This window comes from Mustela nigripes, chromosome 4, assembly GCF_022355385.1.
Source record: "Mustela nigripes isolate SB6536 chromosome 4, MUSNIG.SB6536, whole genome shotgun sequence".
NCBI lineage: Eukaryota > Metazoa > Chordata > Mammalia > Carnivora > Mustelidae > Mustela > Mustela nigripes.
In genome coordinates, this window is record NC_081560.1 from 166,715,418 (window position 1) to 166,728,157 (window position 12,740).

Here is a 12,740-nt window from a genome sequence, read left to right on the forward strand (position 1 = left end):
TCCATACTGAGGAAGCAGAAGGGATGAAATGCACGAGCCTGGGTACATGGGGGCAATTAGAAGGCTTCTAGAATGATCACATGAGAAATAATAAACATCAATGGCAGTAAGAATGTAAAGAAGTAGACAGAAAACCTTGCAACAGGACATGATCAATTGGGAATCAGAGAATCTTAGAAGGTGACCTTTGAGATTATCTGGGACAACTCTTATGTTTTAGAAGAGGAAGATGAGAACTGAGAACACTGTTAACTTGCCCAAGCTCACACTGTTAGTTAGCAACTGTACTAGTCAAGGTAACTCTAGGTTATGCTGCAGTAACAGTCAATCCCCAGTCTCCAGGGCCAAAACCACAGAAGTTTATTTCCAACTCACAAAAATTTCACTGTGAGCCCGAAGGCTCCCCAGAGCAGCACCATTCTGAACAATGATTCAGGGATCCAGTCTGCTCTGGTAGGTTCTGCCAACTGAACTCATACCTTCCAGGATGAGAAAGTAGGATATGTATCACTTCCTCTCACAACCTTTGGCCAGAATTAGACACATGTCCCAGCCTAACTGCAAAAGAGGTTGAGAAATGTAGTGGGAAGAAAGTGGGCATGAGTTACTTACATGCTGTTTGGTGAGCACTACAGTCTCTGTCACAGTCACAGAAGTAGGAATGGCCTTATCCCCATAATCCAGTCCTTTTTATGACAGTTTATGGTAAGGGGAACCCACTGCATACATTTGCTCACACCTGTGTTCTATCTTCTTGCTACTGTAGACTTGGCAAGAGAACTGAAAACAGATTTTCAGTCTTGAGAGAAACAACCTCATTCAGAAACTGTAAGTAGACAGCTTGAAATAAGCTGGGGATATTTCAAGCAACTCCAAACTACATATCACCATATGGCAATTATTCACACAATTTAAAAAATATGTGCAGAAATATCTGCATAGTACACATCAACTCAGAATATATACCTGTGCTCCATGACTTGTGAAGTCACAGAAGTAGAGACAGGCCATAATAGACAATGGACAGCCTCACCACAAAGCACAGGAGAGCTGGTCTAGAAGGATGAAGTCAATGACTCCCTGGGCACCACCTGTCATGATCCCAACCTCTTTCTGAGAGAAGAAGGCCTTTACCATTAAAAGCCAGATTCAATAGCATAGGACTTATCACTCTGGCCACCACTGATTAGAGAAGAGGAAGATGCTTAACTCAAGGGCAGCTAATTTCTTAGGCAGGCCAGTGGCTTATGAGGTGGTATGAGAGGAGATGATTGGAGATTAACCAGGCCAATCAGAAAAAGAGATTTTTGAAGATAGTCTGGAAATGAAGGGCACACGGGAAAGATAGCATGTCCTTGAAGTAGTAGAAATCTGAAGTCAACAAAAGCCTGAGTGTTGCTGCTTCTCAAAGAGTGAGAGAAGTAGGTAGTTCATAGTGCTAGACCACACAGAAGCTGTGGAAGCAGAATATCACTGAGTTGGCAAAATGGCTGAGTATCAAAAAACGAGCAAATTCCTGCTATTAAGGGGGCAATGAGATATTTGGGTCCCTAGAGTTGTGCTGATTAGATTCCAAACTGCGAGGGGTGCCTGGGTGGCTCAGTGGGTTAAGCTGCTGCCTTTGGCTCAGGTCATGATCTCAGGGTCCTGGGATCGAGTCCCACATCAGGCTCTCTGCTCAGCAGGGAGCCTGCTTCCTTCTCTCTCTCTCCCTGCCTGCCTCTCCATCTACTTGTGATTTCTTTCTGTCAAATAAAGAAAGAAAATCTTTTTAAAAAATGCAAACTATTGGATTCCAAACTGCTTTTAAGTCCCCAAAAAGCTCAGTCATAGAGCTATTCCTGAACTTCTAGCCCTGTTGCTGAGATTTCTGTCTTCCTTAATTCTCTAAGGTTGCTTACAATCACCCTTCATTACTTGGGTGGCCTGAGTGAATCTGTCCTTTGCAGTCACAAGACTCTGTTAGACCATAGTAAGAAATGAAGTTCTAATACAGGCTATGACATGGATGAATCTTGAAAACATTATGCCAAATAGAAGAATTCAGACACAAAAGAATAAATATGGTATCATCTCACTTACATGATGTACGTAGAATAACCAAAATCAAAGAGACAGAATGTAGGATAGAAGTTACCAAGGGCTGGGGTCTGGGGGAATTGGACAGTTATTACTTAATGTTTAGAAAGGTTTTGTTGAATGATGAATGATGAAAAAGTTTTAGAAATAGTGGCTACTATCTAGTGGTAATGATTACACGACATTGTGAAAGTACTTAACACCACTGAATTGTATATTTTAAAATTGTTTAAATAGTAAAATTCATGTAATGCATATTTTACCACACACACACACACACACACACACCAATCCATTAGGGATGCAGTATGATGGAAGGAACGGCAGCGTAGAGTCAGAGAAACTGGGTTCAAGACTCAGTTCTACCATTTTCTACCTGGGTCACTTTAGTCAAGTTACCCATCTTCTTAGTATATTCATTTGAAAAACAGATAATAAAACCCTTTCTAAATTTGTTATGAGGAACAATGAAGAAAAATGTATTAAATCATTACAGAAACATCTTTTGAAAACGGTCTAGTTACTTGCTATGCATATTTGAAGTGGAGACAACAGGTCTCTGTATTCTCATTTTAAGAAAGTGTATTCTCATTTTAGGAAAGAGTGAGGCTTCTCCTTTATATGCTCAGGGCACACTGGTGTGAACATTGTGAAGCTCACCATGTCTGCCTTCAAGGACCAGACTTCACTGAATGCCCCTCTTCTCCACTTCATTCTTCTACTTCCTCTCTAGCCCCTTTTGGGTCCCCACTGCTCTGCTGTTCTCCCTTCCTCCAATCCCTATGGAGACCAGCCCTTACGAAGAATTATTTTTTCATTCAAACTGAAGTCCCTTTATTCCCCTTCCCAGAGTTTTCCTGTGTTTAGGTCATATCTCTTTCCACAGAGGGAAAAACTTAATCTGTTTAAGTTTGCTGACTTGAACTGAAAGATTTCTTTTAGGCATCAGGGACATGTAGGTGTAAGAAATGCTGGAATAAAGAGAGGCCTCCAAGCCCTTTGTATCTCCCACAGCCAGGCTGTTAATAATCCTGAAATATTTGCTGACTGGGATCTTTTCTCTGGGCATCAGCAAAAGGCAGCGGTGGACTAAATGTTTCTCAAATTTGATTCCATTCTGACATTCTAAGAAGTCTAGTAAATAGGCACGCACACTAGGAAGGCTGAAGAGCTGTCCAAGGTGCTGAAGTGTAACTGAGCAGCAATTGTAGGCTCTGGGGGCCCTTGGCAACACTGGTTCGGCTTTAACTCAGATTTAAAAGAGGTGGATGAACAGATAATTCCGGGAAGGGGAAAGGAGGAGAGAGAGAGAATTACACAAATTCACAGACTTTCAGATAGGTTTAAGCACAGAGAGACTGATGAGGTCAAAATACAGAAAACTTTTTTTTAACCTAGAAACTTTTATTTTCATTTTATTTTTAAATAAGAATGGTTACCAAGGGACGCCCGGGTGGCTCAGTTGGTTAAGCAGCTGCCTTCAGCTCAGGTCATGATCCCAGCGCCCTGGGATCGAGTCCCATATCGGGCTCTTTGCTCAGCAGGGAGCCTGCTTCTCTCTCTGCCTCTGCCTGCCTCTCTGTCTGCCTGTGCTCACTTGTTCTCTCTCCCTCTATCTCTGACAAATAAATAAATAAAATCTTAAAAAAAAAAAAAAAGAGAATGGTTACCAAGATAGGCCAAATGTCTTAAGCAAAAATATGGCACAAGTGAAAAGGAAAAGAAAACTGTGTCAAAAAAATGCAACACAAAGCCATCTAAACACAAATTTATAAGCAAAACTACAACCACATAGATTGATGTGTTGCCATCAACTGAACCATACCAATGGACTCATAGCTCTTTATTTTTATCTTCTATAGATGGAAAAAGTTGTATTTTTATGAACAGAAGACAACTGGAAGTATGACCTAGCCTGATGTCACATTATTTCATGGGTCTTTGCTAAAAACATACACCCTTCTCTAGAAGTTTGAAGCATGATCCTCCTTACCTGCCTTAACTATATGCTCAAGCAAGCAGCTTTTCATCAAGGCTAAAGAAACTTTGCTGAAAAAAATAACTAGTCTAAAACCAGACACAGAGAGAGGATGGGTTTCCCTCTGAGTAACCAGCACTTATGGTCTGCAGTCAAATACATACTGCCTAATGTTAGTCCTTGGGTTAGGAACTGAAGTTAGACATAACTCTCCAACTAATCGCAAGTTCCTTAGGACTAGTGACCATGTCTCACGTCTTCTACACAGACCCAAACAGCACCAAACATGCAGCCGGACACACAGTAGGTTCTCAATAAATGTTGGTCGGTTTGACTGCTTAAGGCAAAGTAGAAATGGAAGCTGGATTTTATTCAGGTGATGTATTTTCTTTTTCTCTCTTTTGAAAAATTAAAGTGTTTTTAATAGGGAAAAACTAAAAACAACATAAAAGTCCAACAAGGCACTGAGTAAACAAATTATGGCACATCCATGCACTACACTGAATTGTAGAAAGACGTAAATAGATCCAGACACCTGCTATGGGAAAATGGCCACAATTAATGACATTTTAAAAAGCTCCAGAACAGTATATAAGATGCATATGATTCTATACTTATAAAAATTTAATCTAAGAAGAGTGACTACTTTTTATCACTTCTATATTCATTGCTGTAATTCTAGCAGCTGGCATAGGGCTAAGGTTCAGTTAATGTTTGTTAAATGACTAGGATAGCGCCAAGCTCTCAGAGTAGCACTTAAAATACTCCCAACAAAGTGTGAATTCTGATCTTTTTCTGTTACACTAGAAAAAGCAGGATTTTCCTATTGTTGGGCAAAAGGAGGGAGGAGAAGACTTCAAATTAGATGAAGCTGGGAGAGCATCAGATTGAAGGTCATCAGTTCAATCCTAGATTTGGGTGATACTTTCTCTTTTTTAATTTCTTATTTGAGAGGGGTAGCGGGGCAGATGGGGAGGGAGAGAGAGAATCTTCTTAATTTTTATTTTTTAAGATTTTATTTATTTGAGGGGCGCCTGGGTGGCTCAGTGGGTTAAAGCCTCTGCCTTCGGCTCAGGTCATGATCCCAGGGTCCTGGGATCGAGCCCCGCATCGGGCTCTCTGCTCTGTGGAGAACCTGCTTCCTCCTCTCTCTCTCTGCCTGCCTCTCTGCCTACTTGTGATCTCTCTCTGTCAAATAAATAAATAAAATGTTTAAAATAAAAAAAAGAAAAAAAAAGATTTTATTTATTTGAGAGAGAGAGAAAGAGAAAAAACAAGCAGAGGGAGCAAGGGGAAGAGGGAGAAGCAGGCTCCCCACTGAGCAAGGAGCCTGATTCGAGACTTGATCCCAGGACTCTGAGATCATGACCTGAGCCAAACATAGACACTCAACTGACTGAGTCAACCAGGCATTCTGAGAAAGAGAATCTTAAGCAGGTTCCACAACCAGTGCAGAACTGGATGTGGGGCTTGATCCCACAACCCTGAGACCATGGCCTGGGCCAAAATCAGGATGTTTAACATACTGAGTCACCCAGGTGCCCCCCTCCATTTTTTTCCTACTTTATCTGCCTTTCCATCTATATATTAACCAATCTTCCTAACTTTTTTTTTAAAGATTTTATTTATTTATTTGACAGAGAGAGAGAGATCACAAGTAGGCACAGTAGCAGGCAGAGGGAGACAGAGAAGCAGGCTCCCTGCTCAGCAGGAAGCCCCATGTGGGGCTCAATCCCAGGACCCTGGGATCATGACCTGAGCTGAAGGCAGCCACTTAAATGACTGAGCCACCCAGGTACCCCTCTTCCTAACTTTTTAATTTCAAACCGAGAGAAAAGTTGCAAGGCTAATAAAATAAACACCTGTATTCACCAACTGTTAACTTTTTGTCACATTTGCTTTATCTCCTCTGTGTGTGTGTGTTTGCTAAACCATCTGAGAGTAAGTTATATAAACCATGACATTGCAACCCAAAATACTTCAGCATGTATCTCCAAAGAACATTTGCCTATTTATATATTTTTTCCCAAAGAACTACTTCATACTTTGAAATAGTTTAAGACTCACAAGAAGTTTCAAAAATAGTACAGAAAGTTCCCAGGTATCACTCACTCAGCTTGCTCTCCATGATAACATCTTATATAACTATAGTACATTATCAAAACCAGGAAAATGACACTGACACAGCAAATTTATTCAACTACAGATCTTACTTGGATTTCACTAGGTTTCCCAGTTTCTCTATTTCTCTCATTTATGAAATTTTCACATGTATAGATTTGAGTGTCAACTGCTCCATCACCATGAAAAAAACAGCAACCTTGTTACCCCTTTATAGTGACATCCTCTCTCAAACCCTAATCCATCAACCACTAATCTGTTCTCCTTCACTATAATTTTGTAACTTTGAGAATGTTTCACAAATGGAGTCACGTATTATGTAACATTTTGAGATTAGCACAATGCCCTGTGATTCATCCAAGTTGTTGAGAATTATTCATCAATAGTTGATTCATTTTTTTATTTTAATTGTTTTAATAGTTGATTCTTTTCAATACTGAGTAGTATTACATTGGACAGTTGGTTTATTCACTCACCTGTTGAAGGACATTTGGGTTGTTTCCTGTTTTTGTCTACTATCAAGAAAGCTGCTATGAATATTCATGTACAGATTTTTTGTAGGTTTTCATTTTTCTTTTTTTTTCATATTTTATTTATTTGAGAAAGAGATAGAGAGCATGCATTGGGTGGGGAGGGGCAGGAGGAGAAGCACACTCCCTGCTGAGCAGACAGCCTGATGTGTGTCTCAATCCCAGGACCCTGAGATCATGACCTGAGCCTAAGGCAGCTGCTTAACTGGCTGAGCCATCCAGGTGCCCAGTTTTCATTTTATTCTAGGCTAAATACTCTGGAATGAGATTGCTGGGTCATATTGTAAGTATATGTTTAACTTTATAAAAAAACAGCTAAAGTGTCTTCCAGAGGGGCTGTACCATTTTACAATTCTTCAGATAAGAGATCCAGATGTTCTGAATTCTTGTAAGCAGTTTGTATTGTCAATATTTTGTTTCAGCCACTCTAGGAGGTGGATAATATATATTACTGTGGTTTTCACTTGCATTTCTTTAATGGCTAGTGATTTGAACATATTTTCATACACTTATTTACCATCTATATATTCCCTTTGGGAAAAAGTCTATTCAAATCTTTTGCCCATTTTATATCTTTTTTTTTTAAGATTTTACATATTTACTTGACAGAGACAGACATAGCGAGAGAAGGAACGCAAGCAGGAGGAATGGGAGAGGGAGAAGCAGGCTTCCCGCCAAGCAGGGAGGCTGATGCAGGGCATGATCCCAGGATCTTGGAATCATGATCCCAGCCAAAGGCAGACAATTAATGACAGAGCCACCCAAGCGCCCTTTTGTCCATTTTCTAACTGGAATAATTCTTACTGCTGTGTTTGGAGTTCTTTATATATTACGGATACAAATCCTTTGTGAGATATATGATTTACAAACATTTTCTCCCAGTCTACGGTCTATCTTTTCATCATCATCATTTTCTTATCTTCTTAATAAGGTCTTTTCCAAACATTTTTTAATTTTGATGAAGTCAAATCTATTGATTTATTTTGTGGGTTGCACCCATGGTGTCATGCTGAAGATTCTTCCCAAGTGGTTGTATAAAAAAGAATTTTTAAAAAAGATTTTATTTATTTACTTATTTGAGAGAGTACAAGCAGGGTTAGGGTCAGAGGGAGAGGAATAGGGAGAAGCAGACTCCCCGCTGAGCAGATAGCCTGATGAGGGACTCAGTCTCAGGACCCTGAGATCATGACCTGAGTCAAAGGCAAAGGCTTAACCAACTGAGGTAACCAGGCAACACCCAGAAAAGAATTTTCAGCCATTTTTTTTCACCTTACATGTGTTTAATACTGTGTTAGAGGCTGAGAGAGATTCACAGATGTAGAAGAGTTGTGCTCAAGGGATTTTCAGTTAAGTTTAGACAAGCAAACAGTTAAAAGCAGAAGATGGTAGGTCATTATGAGTCATGTGAGTATTGAAAAGGCTATGGATGGGCGCCTGGGTAGCTCAGTGGGTTAAGCCTCTGCCTTCGGCTCAGGCCATGATCCCAGGGTCCTGGGATAGAGGCCCGCATCAGGTTCTCTGCACAGTGGGGAGCCTGCTTCCCCCTCTCTCTCTGCCCGCTTCTCTGCCTACTTGTGATCTCTCTCTCTCTCGCTCGCTGTCAAATAAATAAATAAATAAAATTCTTCAAAAAAGAAAAGAAAAGGATATGGGTAGGAGGAGTTGAGTTCATGGGAGGGAACCATCATCTTACATTTGAAATAGCAGGGAAGTCTTCATGGAGGAGGTGGCATTTGAGCCTTAAGGATTTGAAGAGTTGAAATAGGGGCAGAGGAGAAAATACCAAGAAGAAAGAATTGCATACGTGAAGCAAAACAGGGGTAGGACAGAAAAGTCAACATCAAGAAGTGGGCTGGGGTGGGAAGGCTAAAGGCTAGATGAATTCACTTTTAGATATACAAGACTTGAAGACCAGCAAGATTGATGAGGAGATGTCCAACAGGCAGTTGGAGATGTGAGATTAAATTTGTACAGTGGAGGGACGCCTGGGTGGCTCAGTGGGTTAAGCCTCTGCCTTCAGCTCAGGTCATGGTCTCAGGGTCCGGGAATCAAACCCCGCATTGGGCCCTCCACTCAGCAGGGAGTCTGCTTGCTCCCCAACCCCGCCTGCCTCTCTGCCTACTTGTGATCGCTCTCTGTCAAATAAATAAAGAAAACCTTAAAAAAACATTAAGTTGGACATTGGAAATAAGGATTTGAGCATCATCAGCACAGGTCAGGCCTTCTGTTATACACCCCACAGCAATCTGTACTCTCCTTCAAAGCACCTGTCCCAGTGATAATTAATAATTCACTGTGTAATTAGTTGTTTAATCTCTATTTGTCTTGTTAGGATTCCAGTCTCAAGGAGAGAGTCCATATCTACCTTATACGTTGGACCTAGTCCAGTGCCTTGCACTTAGAGAAATATTTGCTGAAAGAATACAGAGATAGTTCTAATAGCCACCATTTATTGAGCAGGCACATGGCAGACACAGTACACCAATTCTGTATACATAATCTCATTGAAACCTCACAGAAATTTTATGAGAGGCATGTCAAGGCTTCTCAGAACTAAATTCCAGGGTCTGAGGGAAGGCCCAAGGATCTGAATTGAAGCTCCCAGTGACTTCTAATGAGCAGTCAGGCTTGGAAACCACTCAGGTGCGTAGTTCCATTGAAATGGTACAGATAAAGAAACTAAGGTTCAGCAAGTAACAGTGATTGATTCAAAGTCCCATGGCTGGAAAGAGCCATGATACAAAAGTAGATCCCTTAGGGAGAGAATTTTACCACAAGCTTCCTTGCCTCTGTGAGACATAAGATCTGGAAAAAAGAGTTTGTGAGGGAAGAGCAAAAGGCCAGAAACTGACTCTTTGAAACCAAGGTGAGTAGTGAGCACTGCCAAATGCGACCGAGAGGCCACAGAGGATGTGGCATGGGGGAGGACCGGGAGATGCCTAGTCCATGCGTCTGCAGCGCCTGGGTCTGACATTACAGGAAGATCAAGATATGGCCTTTGCATAAGGCAGGGCACTCCCTCAAGAAACCTGGCCAGCTGGAAGAAATTGTCGTTTGAGGCTCAGCCAAGATCACTTCTTGGTAATAGAGCTTTGTGCTAAAAATATTAAAGCCAAACATCTGGGCTATGGGGTAGTATGCCAAGAAAGGGGAGGTACACAAGCCCCATGGGGAAATCTCAATTTGGAATCAAAGATCGACTGTTTAGAAATTACAAAATGCAGCCCACTCTAGATTTTCCAGACCATTAACCCTTTGTTGGATTATTCAGGCCTTTTGCCTCACCTCTGCTTTGGGTGTGTTTAACCTTTGGGGTACTACTTCTATTGGAGGATGGAAAGAGAAAGAAAGGTAAAACTCCAACTAGGACATTTTGCTGATACTTAGTTATTCAGTCCTGAATAATAGAGGAGTTATACTCATGAGTTATTCTCAGTTGAAATGAGACTGGAACTAGAGCCCAGAAGATCTAGTTTTCTGCAGCTATTTCTATTCACCACGCGGTCATGCTGGCCTCAGTTACCCCAATCAAGGTTGGATGTATTGTCTTTGCCAAGGGGCAGCCTCAAGGCCTGTGCAACGAAATGGTGGACAGTTTCCTGCAATCCCATCACTAACCCCAATTCATATCCTTTTGATGGCAGATGGGAAGCAATGTCCCTTTATTTGAAAGAGGACAATGATGACGAGAATCCCTTATACCCATACAGCTTACAAAGCACCTTCACACGCATCAGCTCAATCTTTCATGACCTTGGGAAGTAGGTGTTGTTATTCCTACAAACTTGGTAAGTGCAGAAGCCACAATTCAAACCCATCACCCTGATTCTTTGAATTATAAAACAAGCTGCTACTTTGTTATTGGCCAAAACTCTTCGAAAGCCCACTATTACCACTATTACTGTTACACTGACCACATGGAAATTAATGAGACAAGAGCCTCATTGCTGTAAGAAGTAGAATTATGTAGTGAGGAAACAATGTATGTTTACTTGCTAGTACCTTATGCAGAGTGCTGCAGCTGAGCCCTGGTGTCTGATCTTTAAGATGGGGGTAAAGGGACACCCTGAAGAGTGGCCAGAAGGAAGCAAACCTATATTCAAAAGTCCTGGCACAATGGCCAGCAGAGAGTAATCACTCAGGAGTGTTAGGGAGCACTCTTCTGTCCTTCACCTCACCAGGTATTTCTGAGCCCCGTGAACATAAAATTAAGCTCAGGTCTTGGTCTGTGATTAGGAACCAGGGGGTACAGGCTGTGGCATGGCCTGACCATCTTCCACGACATCAAGCATAAAGCCAAGAATTTTATTCCAAAGTCCCATAGGACTCCTATTCTCCCTTCCTCTAGTGGCCTGTCTCAGGTACTATTTCCCTGTGTGAAGTTAAAACTTGTCCTAGATCATAATCTCAGGGTCCTGGGATGGAGCCCCCCATCAGGCTCTCTGCTTACAGGGAGCCTGCTTCCTCCTCTCTCTCTCTCTGCCTGCCTCTCTCCCTACTTGTGATCTCCATCTGTCAAATAAATAAATAAAATCTTTAAAAACAAAACAAAACAAAACAAAGAACCTTGTCCTAGAACTACATCCTTGAGATTCCAAATCAAAAGGGACTTCAATCTGGAATTCTGGAGTCTACAAAAAAGTTCTTCCTAAATCCCTCTCCTAAGCCATAGCCACATCCGGAGAGATAGGATAAGCTAGAAGGTGAGTGCACACTACAGAGCCTACACTGATTCCTCCAAGCCTTCATCTCTCCAGATCCCGGTCTTTGACAACCCCCACCTCCACCCTGTGTTTCCAACGAGGCCTGCCCTGTGGCCAGCACTCTTCTCCACTCCTAGAGTTTAACGCCTCTTTTGTTCAAAGAGAAATGTCCACAGGAAGGGCACCCCTAAACCAGACCAGGATTTACACAACCTGAAATCGCTAATACCTACAGGACCACATAGGTAAACTAAATGAATTAAGAAGGTGGGTGTTAAGGACGCCTGGGTGGCTCAGTCAGTTAAGCCGCTGCCTTCCACTCAGGTCATGATCCCAGCGTGCTGGGATCCAGTCCCGCATCGGGCTCCTTCCTCACTAGGGAGCCTGCTTCTCTCTCCGCCTCTGCCTGCCACTCTGCCTGCTTGTGTGATCTCTTGCGCTCTCGCTCTCTCTCTCTCTGACAAATAAATAATCTTTAAAAAGGAGGAGGAGGAGGGGAAGAAGAAGAGAAGGAGGAGGAGGAGGAGAAAGAAGGAAGAAGAAGAAGGTGGTGGTGGGCGTTATTAAATGGAGAGTGCTGGGGGCTGTGGTGAACCCATCCTCATCCGGAGCTCCCGGGGCGGGTATGAGCATACAGGCCACCTCCCAGAAAAACCCTAACTCAGGGCGGAGGCAAGGAGGACAGGGTCAAGACAAGCGACAGAGCCGCGTGGTCTGCGGATGGGAAAGCCGTTTACTTATACAAATGTCGGAAGCACTTCAGTTTTGCCCACTACAGCGTTCCAGCTCTTTCCCGCGCGTCCCTCTACTATCCGCAACTCAGGCTCGTGTTCTTTATCTATCTCCCATCTTTTCCAGGGCGTCACAAGCATTCCGCCCAGCCACCAGCCCTGGGCGCTTCCGCGAGCTGCAGAGGAATAGCTGATGAGATGCTCTCTGACGTAGACCCACTCTACCCCCTGGGAACCCCGAACTGGCTGAGGAAAGGGACAAAGCCTGAGGGAGGAGACAAAGTCCCCATTCTAACTGAAAAAACAGGGCCTCACCCTCAGGAGCTCCCGGGGAGGGATGGGCGGGCGTACGGGACCCCTCCCAGAAAACCCTAGCTCTGGGTGGGCTAAAGATGGCAAGGAGAACAGGGTCAAGGACAGCGACAGAGCCGGGTGATCTGCGGATGGGAAACCCCAGTCGTTTAGGCACCCCTCCGCTCAAGTCACTCCCAAACCAGACAATTCTTGGGGAGGGGTGCCGCGGGCAGGGAGCGGCTTCTAAGCAAATCGCTTTGTCTCCGCGTCCTAGGTCCGCCGCGCGCGCAGCTGCAGTTGTCAC

At 42.9% G+C, this 12,740-nt stretch overlaps 1 protein-coding gene across 1 annotated transcript in view; it reads right to left on the bottom strand.

Annotated features, from left to right (window-relative positions):
- NT5C2 (5'-nucleotidase, cytosolic II) overlaps nucleotides 1–12,740 on the bottom strand; it is a 140,084-nt gene that overhangs the window by 127,108 nt on the left and 236 nt on the right. The gene's annotated exons all lie outside the window — the stretch shown is intronic.